The 13,956-nt window shown below is 43.4% G+C and overlaps 1 protein-coding gene across 1 annotated transcript in view; it reads right to left on the bottom strand.

Moving 5' to 3' along the window:
• HSD17B4 (hydroxysteroid 17-beta dehydrogenase 4) overlaps nt 1-13,956 on the bottom strand; it is a 640,476-nt gene that overhangs the window by 171,414 nt on the left and 455,106 nt on the right. The window lies entirely within an intron of this gene.

Here is a 13,956-nt window from a genome sequence, read left to right as displayed (position 1 = left end):
ACTCACACAGAAAAGCCAGGAAACATTTTCCGACTTGTAAAATGGATTCTGTGTCTCATACCCAATGGATGGGAAGTGTAATGGGTATTGCAGCCACATTGTGACTCGGTATGGTATGCATCAATGCTTTTCCATGCAATTTTGGCTGCAAACCATTGGTTTGTTACCAACTTTCAGGCTAGTGCCTAACTAATTAGCAAAGGGACCTCTTCACTTTTGGGAACCTAGTTGGCAGCCTCTGGGGGAGTAGGCAATGGTGCATCAATTTTCTTAAGCCGCTCCACAGGAAGTAGGCAGTGGTGCATCTATTTTCTTAAGCAGCCTGCTTACTAAGGAACTAAAGCTGAAATTATAAATAAATAAATAAAACAAGTTTTCCGTTTTGGAATACAATCAAAGGGAAGGGGGTGTGCTATCCCTTACAGGCCATCATTCCTGTGATTACAGCCAATCGTAGTGGGCCATAAATTGTGAACTGCTAAAAGAATATCAATTGAGTAGGTCGTTCTGCAACACCCAGTGACTCCTTATTTTGTGAACCTACCTATCAGTACATAGGTCTGGTTACAAAATAAAATACTGGTCGCAAAAAGTCGGTGGCCAATCTGCAACCCTTTTTCTGTGACCAGTTTGTACATACATCCGGGCCCAGGTTTCTGTAGAAGGAGACCCCTCTGAATTCTCATAAGCACTAAAACTATTGTGAAAAACAGATCTGTAGCCATTCTTAATTCACATTCTTCATCTGTGTAGTATCCAATTACATTTATAAAGGGAGCTGGGGTGTAGCGTGGGCGATGGAATAACAAACAGGAAACCAAGAATGATAAATTTGCAACTAAATATTCAGTATAAAATGAGAATAAAGAAAAGCAAAAATACGGATACCAAAAATATGGACACCTTTACCACTTTTCCCTCCACCAATAACTCCTGTTCCTTTTCTAAATCTAAGAGGCAACCTTCCAGCTCCATCCATTTAGGATTTGCGGCTCTCTGCCAAAACACATATTCCAGGCTGAAACTTGGTTCAACTCATCAGACAGGTCCCCTGTCTTTCCTGACTTTACTTCAAAACACAAGAATCAATCCACAGGAAGAGCATGATCCTCAATTCACTGCTTGCCATCTCAGTTGTCTCCATTTCCTCATTTACTACTTCTCTCTCATCTACCTCAAATAGACATATACTCACAAAAATTGGAGAAAGTCGTCGGGATGCTAGGTGAAATCATTCACGAAGGCCAATTACACTTGCACTTTTCACGCCTCCTCCTAACTGCGCTTCAGAAGGAGTCGCAACAAGTTAGATTCTAACTGCGTGTCACAATACATTGCAAAACCCCTTTAGTGATTTAAAAAGGATTTGTGAATCACAACAGGGGTTTAATACAATGAAAAATATAATTTTCAGGTCACAAACTTTGTGGTTTTGCAAATAACATGGTAAGAGACCGCAAAATGGTTTAGTACATCTGTCCCTCAAACACAAGCTTCATTTTGTTCAGCAGTTCCAATTATTGTCATGGTTCAGTCCTATGGCCAGGAAGATATTCTACTTATGGACGTTTACATCCATCCAGCTCACAAAACGAAAGCATAATTATAGAAATTCTAATAGTGTTGATTGGTTTACTTAATACAGCAACATAACAATGATGAAATCAACTTAACTGTAGATTTTGACCTTTATCTCCGATTAGGTTTAGATAATCCCTTTAGAATTTTCTAAAACACGCTTAAAATACCTACAGGACAAGTCATTTGGAATAGACCACATGCACAGCCAAAACACAGAATCTGGGGATTTAGCTCTACAATCATATAGCACTCCCTTTGTAGATTGTGTATTCTTCCGTGTAATGTTGTGATATGCAACTTGCGAGCTGGTTTGTAAGATTTATTAAATAATATTGCAACAAAAATGGCAGAATCGCTGCGGTGTGACCCCTTATTATCACACTTTTAACTTCTGTATGTAAAGGGCGGATCTCACATTCTCTCTAGCTTTTTGGTAGGATTTCTTTTAATAATTTTATCCATCACAGATAAAAATCTTAAATGAATAAGCAGAATTCTTTAAATATAGAGGGATACTTTTGTATGAAATTTTGTAATCGTTTTTATTAACTAATAAAGTTAATCCACTTCGAGCCCACAGACTCATTTTTAACTCTGTGACGTCTTGGATACGTAGCTTCTACCAAGCATGTTCTGTGCCAGAAGAATTGAAAAGATACAACAAATTACTTTTCGTAACCTTCCTAAAAATCTTAATAGAACAATGTGTCCTGTTCAGTGTAGAAATGAAGAAATGAGTGAAAAAGGTGCCCTATTTGCTTTAATGCATGAAAAGGGTATAAAAGATATCAAGCAATTGGGGACTGTTAGTGGCCTGACTGGATGACAGGGTGAGAAACTGATTTCGGGGCAGCTAGAAAACAGGTACTCTTTACATACTTTACATAACTCGTCGAGCTAGTTGGATAATTATATCAATAGGTTAGGGGTGCGTGATTGACAATGTTTGGATATATGTAGATTTCAGCCTTATTTCGTTTTTGGTTGGTGAGATGTTTAATCTGGTGAGGATAATTCTTGTTCACCTGATTTACACGAAAATGGCACGTAATGAATCATACATTATGCGGTACCATTATTTGTGTGTGTAATAATTTTTAAGTATGAGTGGCGCCTGTGTAACAGTCCTCAGATTCTTCACACCATAATTGCATATAGGCATAACATACTGGGAAGGGTGAAAGGGGGGTCTCCATTGCCTTCGTCTGAAAAGTCATCATTTTATTTTGGAATTAGGAAATCTACCAGTTGTGACTGCAAAACTCTCATGTCAGATGGGTGAAAAGCTGCTGGATTTAGGATTTTGTGACAGCAAAATTTACCCAGAGGACCTTTAAAACGCTTTTCTTGTCGACTCAGTTCCTCCTGTTTCCTACACATCGCCAACTTCTTATTTACTTATACTTTGATTATTCATATTTTTAAATCACGAAACAACAACATATCCAATCTGCGTGCTTCAGTTTCTCACCACACATAACCTTGCCCCTACCGAACACTTATTATGCTAGCTAAAAATCATATCGGGTAAAATTAAATTAAAAAAAATAATAATAAGCATCACACTGAGAGAACAAAGTGTCCCCCAGGCAAGCGAGGCTTGCATGGTATGCTTGATTAGAATTTAAAATGCATGTTTCTGCGCGCCTGCTGGAGCTTAGTTCGAGGCACAGTTTTCTACAGAAGTTGGCTCTAGGTGATAAAGAAAATTATAAAGAAGCTGAAACGGACACACCACACGCAAGGAACCATTACCGAAACAAATGAGACTACGGCAGCAACCAGCACGACAGGAGCGAAGATTAGGAATGGAGAGTTTGCAAACCAAAGACTGCACTGCCTCCTTCTGAAAATGTCAGTGCGCCTCCTGGGGACGGACTCTTTCCCTCTGCAACCGCGCATGCACTGCTGTGCAGGCACAAAGGGAGCAGATTTCCTTGCTAGCATGGGCCACAGCGGCATGAAAATGAGGGCTTGCCCCTCTGCGACTGAGAACATTTAGCACGACCTGTATTACAGAAGGGGGCGCACAATCGTCTGCTACCCTTTCTCCAAATATCAAAGTGCGCGGGGTGCAAATAGCAGGTGCCCGTGGCCTAACGAAACTGGAAGAGCCCCCCCTCCCCTTGCACAGAACATGGAGGGGGGGGGCTCCAGACTCACTCAGGCAAGGTGCTGTGCTGAGGTCCCCCCCGCCCTTCCCCTGTTAGGCCTTTGTTACGACCCAGGGACGTTGTGCCCTGGAACATTTTCTATGTTCCCCCTGGTGTGCTGAGTAAGTGGAGTGATGTTCCGAAATAAACAGCTCAATTTACCTCTAAGTTGCAGTCTTATTTGATCAGAGATGAGGATGGGATGCCACAGTAACTACTAAATACTTTGAAGGGACTCTGTGAACAGAATACGGAACAGAAAGGATGCAAGGGACTTTGGTAACTGAGACGACTAACGGAGACCCTGGGATGATAAAGCAGACGAGCAGTGAGTATCTCATCGATTTAGTGATCCCTGCTGGTGCCCTCATTAGGGGTGTCACCGGAAACCACTGAATACTATACTGGCTCGTCAACACTGTTGCATCTACCATCCAGTTGTTGGTTGACTCTGTCTTCTATCCTGACTGCATGTTAAGCCAATACTCTTCCTAAGGTGATTTTACAGTGGAAAAGGTCACAATCGTGTGGAAAGCCTAAATTGTCCCTGCGGGTCATCTGCTGCTGGGTGTGAGGATCAATGGCAGTTTTGTCTGTGGAGCGGGAGGCTTGGGTGCACACCAGCAGAATCACAAAATTGAGGGAAAATGAATCACTCTGGTAGTATATATGGCAGCACGAGGTGAAGGAAGTTGTTTTGCAACAATTGCTCGGCAGCAAATGAGCCTGAGGGGGGCTCTCATCCCAAGAAAATGTGGGGGGAAATGGCAAAACCGGTGCATTCCACAACACATTCTACATTACATATTAAATTATATGACCCTTTAAAGCATAGTAAATGATGACCTTACAGTGCACCAGGATATGACAGTCTCTGTTAATGCCCTTCAAAGATTCCTTCATCATTACCTTCCCTCATCTCTCTATAGTCCCTCTCACATGCCATTTGTTTTACAGCACCTCTCAGACCAGTGTAGGGTGTCAGAACACTTTCAATCTCACACACACAGAGGCAATGAATAATGTGTGTAAATCATTGCATATAAAGCGTTACATAAGTCAAAAGGGACTATGAGATGTAGAATTCACGACATCCAAACTAGTAGGCATTGTTTTAAGTGTTCTTGGTCTGGAAAAGCACAAACCCAGGGATCCAAATGTACCATAGGCTAGGGTTGGCTTGATTAATAAGAGTTTATTTTTTAACCAAACTCTTTTTAGCAACATTAGTATGGTAAAAGACTGGAGAAAGCATAACTTTCAAACCAGTACCATGCAGTTGGCATGCAGCTCTTGCATGGCAGTTTACAGCTCACTGTGTTAGATTACTATTGTAATTTATGAACTGCACAGTAACAAAATTATCTCTGTGACAAAAGCAGTGAACTACTGAGCTATGCACAAAAAATACAGTTCTGTGATCCGTGTGGTACACTTTCTTTGCAGCAGACAAAATAACCCTCTGCGCTACCTTAGATGAGTCAAAACTGCCACTAGACGAAACTCTGATCTCTTTCCAGCAGGAAGATTTATCACCAGCGATATTTTGACACTTATTTTTGCCTGACAATTACTGGATATAAAAAGAACATTTTCTATCATATCAGAGAAGCAGCAAAGTATTGAAATCAGTTCATCAAATTCAAAAACTTGTCCCATGCAATTTCTTTTGTACAGGTTCTTTATTCATCGTCATATATGACCTGCCAAAAGAGAAGCCAGTGCGCTTCGCTCACAATTGAGCTTCATCAGGGCATGCATCTCAAAGAATCCCAAGACAGATTCTCCATTGCTAGAATATACAGGTGGGCAAAAGGTCATAAGTAAGCAAGGAAGCAAATATCCACGTAAACCACTTGTGACGCACAAAGATTGAATTTAGTAAGCTACACGATGGTCACAACATCCTCTGTCAGCAGCACAGTACAGGTAAAGTACACAATGCACTGCTGACACAGCATAATTAACTGCGGTGGTAAGCAGAGCAGGTTCTCAGTGTTTCTTAAAAACCCTTGAGAACGTGTGACAGCATAGGACCAGGAGCAATAAGCTTGGTACGTCTCATGTAGAAGCATTAAATAAGTGGGGTGTTGATGGGTGATCTGCGGCAACAATTAATTAATAAGAAACTGACTAATGGCTGCACATTGATGAAGTATCTATGAAATTATTTTAGCGCTCACTATAAAAGAAAGGTCAGAGAACTAACAGGATGTCCTCATCGGGTGCTTAAGACTTAAAATGTTTGACAAGAGTAAGGATTCCCATACGATGCTACATCCCCAAAGGGGAAGCAAATATTGCAAGTTTAACAGAGTTCACGTTCTATTACAATGAACGGATGGATGTGGTTAACTTGGCTTGTGCCCAAGAACAAAAGCAATGTAATTTTGCAAGCAGTTAGTTATTTGCATCTACATTGGCATGGATTGCAGTTAGCTGCAGGGTCTGTTCTTTCGTGCTCATTTTGCAGCCACTATGGCACCGCAGGTACTTCACGTGGGCCTGCTTACTATTCTGGATTGTGCTTAGGTAGAGACTGCTGCCTTGGACTCAAAGGTTAGTGCATAATTCCCGAACTTGTACCGAAAACTTCAGCACATCCCAGGCACAGGGCAGCTGCAGATGCCCCAGTAGTGGCAAATACATTCATGTAATGTACTTCATCAGGGTCATGCCCTTCTTGAATTCATGAAAGTTTGCACACCATTGCTTAACAACAACCGCCCCCCCCAGATCACTTGGTTTTTACCTAGATCCGTTTGTGATTCTCAGAATTATGCTTTACGTTGATGTAAACAGCTAGTTGGCCCTCAAACTCATGGTTTCCTGCAGAAATCTAGAGGACATTAGGCTTTTTCACCATCGAGATTCTTTAAGGGGAACCATGTGACAACTTTCCATATAACGTTTCCCTTGAACTTCACTGCTAGAGCCAATGTCACGTGTCCTCCGAAAGTACACTACATTGTGTGTAAATGGGACAGGCCTTTTCCTCATCCAGATTTGAAAATCTTGGTATTATGTTAAAACTAACATTTATTCTGCAAAACTATAATTAATGTAGACAAGTCCAATGTTACAACTGGGGTTTCTGCAGTATGCACCCTGTACAAGCAACAATGTTCTAGATGGTGCACTGTACTTGAAAGCATACTGTGCTGGTTAGTACACTGTACTAGATGGCGCAGCCAGTAATGAATCTTGGTTCGAGGCAAGGGGAGCATGGACGGAGGTGAGGCTCAGAGCTGCAGAATCTCCTAGAGTGGGGCGGAAGCAACCAGCATTAGGCTGGTGAAGCTTGCTTCCTTGGGGGCCTGCTACCATCTCCTTGGCCTTCCTTTGTCGCTTTGAGCCCCTTGCATACTGCCTATTGCGAGAGGCAAGAGGCGAAGGGCAAGTGGTGCTGCCACAGTGTGCGGCTAGCCACGAGGCGGGAGGAGCCTCATGTGTGTTTGGGGTGTCGCCCATGGAGGTTTTCCTAGAGCCGGTCTCTTTCTATCAGTCTACCAGACTGCTTGTATGCCGCACGAACTGCTGCCCTCACAGCACAGCATTACGTGGCTTTGCTGCACCTCGTCCTGACGGCTGGAGCCACTTGCAGTGGCCTTTGCCTTTCCAGCTGGGGCCGACGTGCATAGGCTGTAAGATCATCCACCACCAGGCAGTAGCAAGATTTATATGGTGGATGTCCTTGGTCTTGAGACCCCCTTCTAATTGGCCTGACATTTCGCTGCACCGCCTGGCTGGGCACCAGTTGTTCCCCGGCCTTAGCCCTACACGAAGCCACTGATGGCCTGCGTGTGAGCTGTGGCCCAAGGACTTGACTGCAGTGGGAGGCCAGACTCTTTCAGCAGGGTGACTTTACATATTGGAACCGGCACCTGGGATGACGGGACATATTCTCTTTGGTGAGTTCATAGTAGTTGCTGGGAATTCGTTTGCAACCCCCCCCCCCCGCTCCCTGGCTGCCATACTTACACCTACCCATGCATACTGCGAGTATTAAGCTGTGGCTTTTTTCTTTGAGCTGCGTTCCCACTGTTGTGTGGACTGGGAGCCTATGACGAGATTCTATTGTGGATACTGTGAGATAATTGTGACAACTGTGTGTCTCATGTCTTCAGTCGAGGCGCTGAAGGACTGCCCCTGTTTTTCATAGGGGCCCATAATCATTTCAGCCACAATAGCTAAATAACTATTGTCCTGGGCGGGACCCGTTTTTGCTCTGGTCTCCAAAATAGGTCTTTTTCATGATACCTTACCAGGTCCTCTGCACTCACCTCTGTTAACTGCTGTCACGGACAGTTATTCTGGTATTGCGCAGCCTGAACCCACTGGTACTGGCTTGGATCCAGGACTGCGGCAAGGGCAGTGGAGGGGACTATTAGATGATACAACTTGACTTGACTGTATTGTCAAGCGGGCAATAGGAAGTCTATCTCATTGATTCTCTGTTTTCGGATTAATTATTTAAAGGCAAGATGCTATGAAGGGCGGGGAAGTTGCAACATTATTATACTTCCGGATAGTGGCGTTTTATATTGCTCATTTGTTTGTTATGTATATTTATATTTCAGCATACACTAATAACTGTGCCTGATCGCCCCTTCCTCTTGCTGATTTGTACCTAATCCTATTTGGTTCAAGGCTGGGCATAACGCTCATTGTTTGTTTCGCTAGGGGCCAAGGATGGGTAAGAGGAAAGCTGTAGATAGTTTGCCTGCATCTTCACCATCTGTTAAAGTTACTTTAATTGAAAAGAAGCGTCACAGGGAACTAGGGGTGCTCAGCACGGAGATAGAACTGACTGAACCTTGCCTTTCTCTTCAGTCAGGGATGTCTCCGGTGCTGAGTAACCCTCTAGTATCCTGCTCCCCTTCACAGGTTCAGCCACTACCATCTGAAGATTCCTTGCACTTTGAAAGTTTTTAGCTATGGTGCCCAATTCTGGGGATGCCGGTGCTAGTCCAATGAGGAAGCAATAGGGCGTGCAAAGAAAGCAGGGTCTGGAATTCCTCAAACCAGTAAGGCTCCCATATCAAAATCAAGCAACTTCTCTGACTCTGGAGCGACTTCGAATGAGGTTAGTTCTGGTGAGAATAGTTCTTCAAAACCCGGGCTGATTGCTCAAATCACTGTAGCTTGTATGAGTAATATTAAAGACCTGCTTAGAATCGAACTCAGTCCTTTAGTTGCTCGACTCGATGCTACGGAAAATAAATTTACTCTAGTAAAGGACCTTAGTACCCAATCAAACAGGTAGTAATGTCAAAGATCTGGTTACGGCCGAACTCAAACCCCTAGTTTCTCGACTTGACTCTATAGAGAATGAATTGTCCCATCTAAAGGGCACAGGTGTCCATCTTGAAGCTGGCAACATAGTGGATACTAATGACACTAGGGCTACCCACACTGGTTTGACAAGAGACTTGCAAGGCACCACTACCGCAGAGGCTCTGATTAATCCTCAGCAGTGTTTGGGGTTCCCTACTGTAACTAACAATCAGGCACTCTCTGTCCCCACCAGGCCCTGTTACTCCTACATTTCTTTCATTGTCCCTTCAGGACCATTTGCATCGAAATAAGACAGAGGAGCATAGCAAGAAACCTTTAACTAGGGAAGACATAAATGTAGGTAATAGCGCTGGGCACATAGGGTTCTTAGCATTTATCTTCCGCCAGCATCATGCCCATATGTTGTAATCTTAAGTATAATACCAAAATTACTCACTGAACAGAAAGAGCCTTATGATGTGCTGTTTAATAAAACATTAGACTGGCTTGTAAAGCATAGGGATTCCCCCCTTTCTCAGGCACATACCATTCTGCTTACTCGACAAGTAGCATGGGTGGGATCTGGTAGAGTGGACTCTGAAGGTGACTGTATTATTGTTAATTTTAGGTTTCCTTTCCTAGGCTGTCTAGCTTTGTCTGGCAGGACCAGCAGTATGTATGAGCTTAATAGTGGTATTGATCTACTTCTATTGAGGTATTTTTATAGACCTGTGATAATCCCCTGGTAATTAGCCACTACCAGTTGCAGTGGCCCATCCCTGTCACGGTCCAAGCCTGCCCTCCTCCACGAAGCGGAGCTGACATATGCAGTCCCTACCCACAATCTGTTTGAGTCACTTGATGGGGTGAATGACTCATTAGAGGCAAGCAAAAGTGTGTGCCAACAAACCTTGAGCCTCCCATAGGGCTAGACCAACCAATTTTTTCTAGCTCCTTAATTTGTACTACCTCAATAGCTTTGCCAGTGCTGTCCCAAACCATTGACACAGCACCATCCAGCAGCCCTGGTTTGGGAGTTCTATTCTCTGGAGCTACTGAGGTGATGTTTAATTCCCTCTTGATTTATTATGTGTATGTCTTAGCTTTTCTAGTGATCTGACTCTTTATATCTATAATGTCTACTCTAGATCGGTTAGCACAAACAAATGAGACAGTAGTTCTAAATATTTAGAATGCCAGTTTCTCTCTCATTCCACTTACAGCAAGGAAGGAGGTTGGTTGAGACTTTGTCAATACGAACCACCAAGTATTGAGAACCGGTCTCTTGCTTTAGAACGGGATGCTAGTAGGGGTGACCATGAGACAGGAAGAGTGCCTATTAAAAAATGGACAACAGTATCTCTCAAATAAACGCAATTACTTTTAACCAAAGGTTGTGCGCTTGTAATGGTAGAACAACTTCTGACCATCTTGGTGCTTATACATATAATACAGTTAATCACTCTAGTCTGATTGATTATATAATGTTAGACCTCAGACTGTGGGCCAATCTATCGGATATGGCAGTACTTCCCCGCTACGATACCAATCACAATGCTCTATCTCCATTGCGGACTATTCTTGATAAAAAGAGTACAAATGCTACTGATGGGAACTGAAGCAGAATGTTGATAGTTGCAAGTAATAGGCGAAGGGTCAAATGGAGTAGCGTGCAGTGCTTGCAGGAGGCGATTAGTGGGATATACAGTCTGGTGACAAATCTAGAGCTGTCAAAACTATATTTAATTGGGGGAACCAGGGAAGCTCTGGAGGCAGTAGCAGGAATCAGTGTACAGTTATTTGATAATATAAAGGTTAGGTACTTTTATAAGGAGGTCAGGCGAGCTAGATGTGGGAGACAGTCCTTTTCATGGATTAATTCAAATTATAGAGAGGCTAAATGCAAACTGATTAAAGCAGTATAAACCCAGGAAAGATTAGCGATTTTGCTCATCAGGGCACAATATAAAAAGCCCCATTGAATGCAAAAAAGATGGAGGAAGGAAAAAATGGGCGGGACTTCTTATGGCAGCAAGAACTAGGGACTCACGTTCTTTCTAGAGTATAGTTACCTCTGGAAATCGGAATGGGTCATGTACCATCAAATGTAATATCGCAGCTTGTGACTGGATTGTGCATTTTGTTTTACCCTTTACACTGATAAAGGTGACAAGATTGCCTCTTCAGTTGATGAGGGTCCACTTTAGACCCTAAACAAGTTAGGCAGTGCTGGTAGAAGTGAAGATGTCACCCCTGCATCTGGTCTCCGATTGACTGAGACACAGGGACAGGGATTTTCGTGAGATCACAGCTCAGGAATTGACATAAGCTGCAGGAGGGATTGTCCCCAACAAAGCACCTGGCCTTGACAAAATCCCTGGTGACTTGTTTTTGAATGAACCAGGAGTCTGGAGTGCTCTTTTCTCCCTAGTATTCATTGTCATCATGAAAGGGGCAACATTCCCTCAGACCTGGGACAGGGCTGAAATCATCCCCATATACAAAAACACCTATTGGATTTCCCTCTGAATTACTGACCCATATACCTGATCAATAGTGCACAAAAGCTTTTTAATAAAGTAATTCTGGCTAGACTGCAGGAGTGGATAATTGATAATGATGTTCTAATCCCCCTGCTAGCAGGCTCCAGAGAATCGGTTAGTACTATCAATCAGGTATTTAGACTCCAACTGTTGTATTGGAAAACTGTCACTTTGGGCAAGGGACGACTATATGTTGTTTTTGTTGATCTCCGATCTGCTTTTGACCTAGTCCCTAGAAATACCATGTGGCGGGTCTTAGCCTCAATGGGGATCCCTGGTTATTTGTTGGATATTACAGAGAGATTACACACCGGGAATTATGCCCAAGTGAGATAAGGGAGTTAACTGATCCGATTGCAGTGAATAGAGGGGTGCGGCAAGGATGTGTCCTTGTCCCAGTGCTATTTTCATTGTACATCAATTGCCCTGTTGATTACTTTGAGTCTTGTTATAATGACGCACCTAAATTGGCCAATCCGAGGGTGCCTGCACTTATGTTTGCAGACAACACTATTACTTTATAAAACTTCAATGGGCTTGCAGAGGCTTTTGGATCAATTTGACACTTTCTGTAATGAGAGGAGTCTTGAGATTAATGTGAACAAGACAAAATACATTGTCTTGAACCCCGGGCATTCAATTAGGGCTAGGCCTAGGCTTCCCGGGACTTATCTTGAGCGAGTGGGTACCTTCGATTACCTGGGTCTAACTAACTGAACACCTGGGGTGGCACTTGCATCTGAAGCAGCAAAGACTGAAACTAGAGCAAGTTTTGTGAGGCATCATTATTAAGACATTATTACAATCTCAGTTTCATCCCAATTCAGCCGCCCCTAGAAATGTATAATTTGCAAGCTCTAGCTATGTAGCTGAATTGTGGGGACATCTCTGTGTGACTCCCCTTAATGCAGTAGAAAACCACTTCATGTGGCGGTTGATTGGGCTTCCTGTAAGTTCTCCCTTGTTTCCACCAAGGTTAGATCTTGGGTTGAGACCAATTAAGGATAAAGTTGGGCTGTGTCCTTTGCTCTATTGGAGAAGAGTCTGGTACACTCCTGAGCTTTCTTCTTATCATAAAGGATTGGAAGAAATTATGGCCCTTTCCTGTTCAAACCTCATTCCATGAATTTGGCATATCGGCCATTCCATGAATTTCTGGATATTGGGGTTGAGAATTTGTGGAGTAACCCTGGCTTGACATTGGCAATCTCAAAGTTATGTTATGTTCCAAAACTTGTACAGTGCACGGTTACTACAACTGGAGTGTACCGGGGCTAAGGTCCAGCTTACCATCCGCATGGATTCCTGCTTTAATCTAAAGTAGCCTGAAAAAGGCAGATTTTCAATTTGTTTGGGAAGACTGGTTGCTGGCTTTCCAGTCTAAGCTCTAGTAGCAGAGAATTCCAAAGATTCAGGGTCAGGAACCTGAAAGAGCAGCCTCCCATCCTTGCCATCTTAACTCTGGGGATTGAAGCCCAGGCCGTGGTGGAGGATCTAAGGCTTTGAGAAGGACAGTACCATGACACCAGGGGAAGCAAATACGTTTTTTTTTTTGCCGTGCAGTATTTTGTGACAGAAACACAGAGCCTTGAAGGTCACACACTTCCTTATCGGAAGCCAGTGGAGGGAACTTGCAACCTGTCCCATAGAGGAGAATTTTGGGAGGTTGAGTAGTAGACGTGCCACAGCATTCGGCACACTTTGGAGTTTGAGGAGTCCGCTCCTGGTGGCTCCAAGGTAGAGAACATTACATTAATCCAACCTTCACGTGATTAGGGCCTGTACCATCATTTTTCTGGCCTCTATTGGCAATAGAGCTAAGATTTTCTGAAGCATCTTTGGAATGCCGAAACGGGTACTTGCCAGACTAGAGATCTGCTTTTTAAAACAAAGTGGGAGGTCAAACCAGATGCAGAGATTTTTCACTGCAGTCTTGGGGGCCGGCACTAAGCCAGGGTATCTGGCCACCATGTTGAGGACCACATTGAGGGTTGCTTGCCAATTACTACCACTTCAGTTTTTCCGGCATTCAATTTGAGGCAGCTCTGTTCCCCCCAGCTTGCAAGGCTAGCTAGGCATAATCTAAAGCGTTCGGCAGAGGACTCCTCATTCTGAGTGAGGGTTATTATCAATTAGGTGTCTTCTCCATAGAACACTACTTTAACCCCAGCTTTCTATCACTTCTGCCAGAGGGCACATGTTTAAATTAAAAAGTGCAGGACTTGAAGTCGAGCCTTGGGGCACAACTTGTTTTAAGTGAAAGATCTTTGAGGTGCAGGACTGCTGAACAACCTGAAAAGTACAGTTGGAAAGAAAGGAGGCAATCTATTTTAAGGCCGGGCCACTAATACCCACGGACCATAACCGTTCCAGCAAAATGCCATGGGACACGGTGTCAAACG

Source organism: Pleurodeles waltl, chromosome 1_1 (genome assembly GCF_031143425.1).
Source record: "Pleurodeles waltl isolate 20211129_DDA chromosome 1_1, aPleWal1.hap1.20221129, whole genome shotgun sequence".
In the NCBI taxonomy this organism is placed as follows: Eukaryota; Metazoa; Chordata; class Amphibia; order Caudata; family Salamandridae; genus Pleurodeles; species Pleurodeles waltl.
This window is presented reverse-complemented; position numbering and strand designations above follow the sequence as displayed.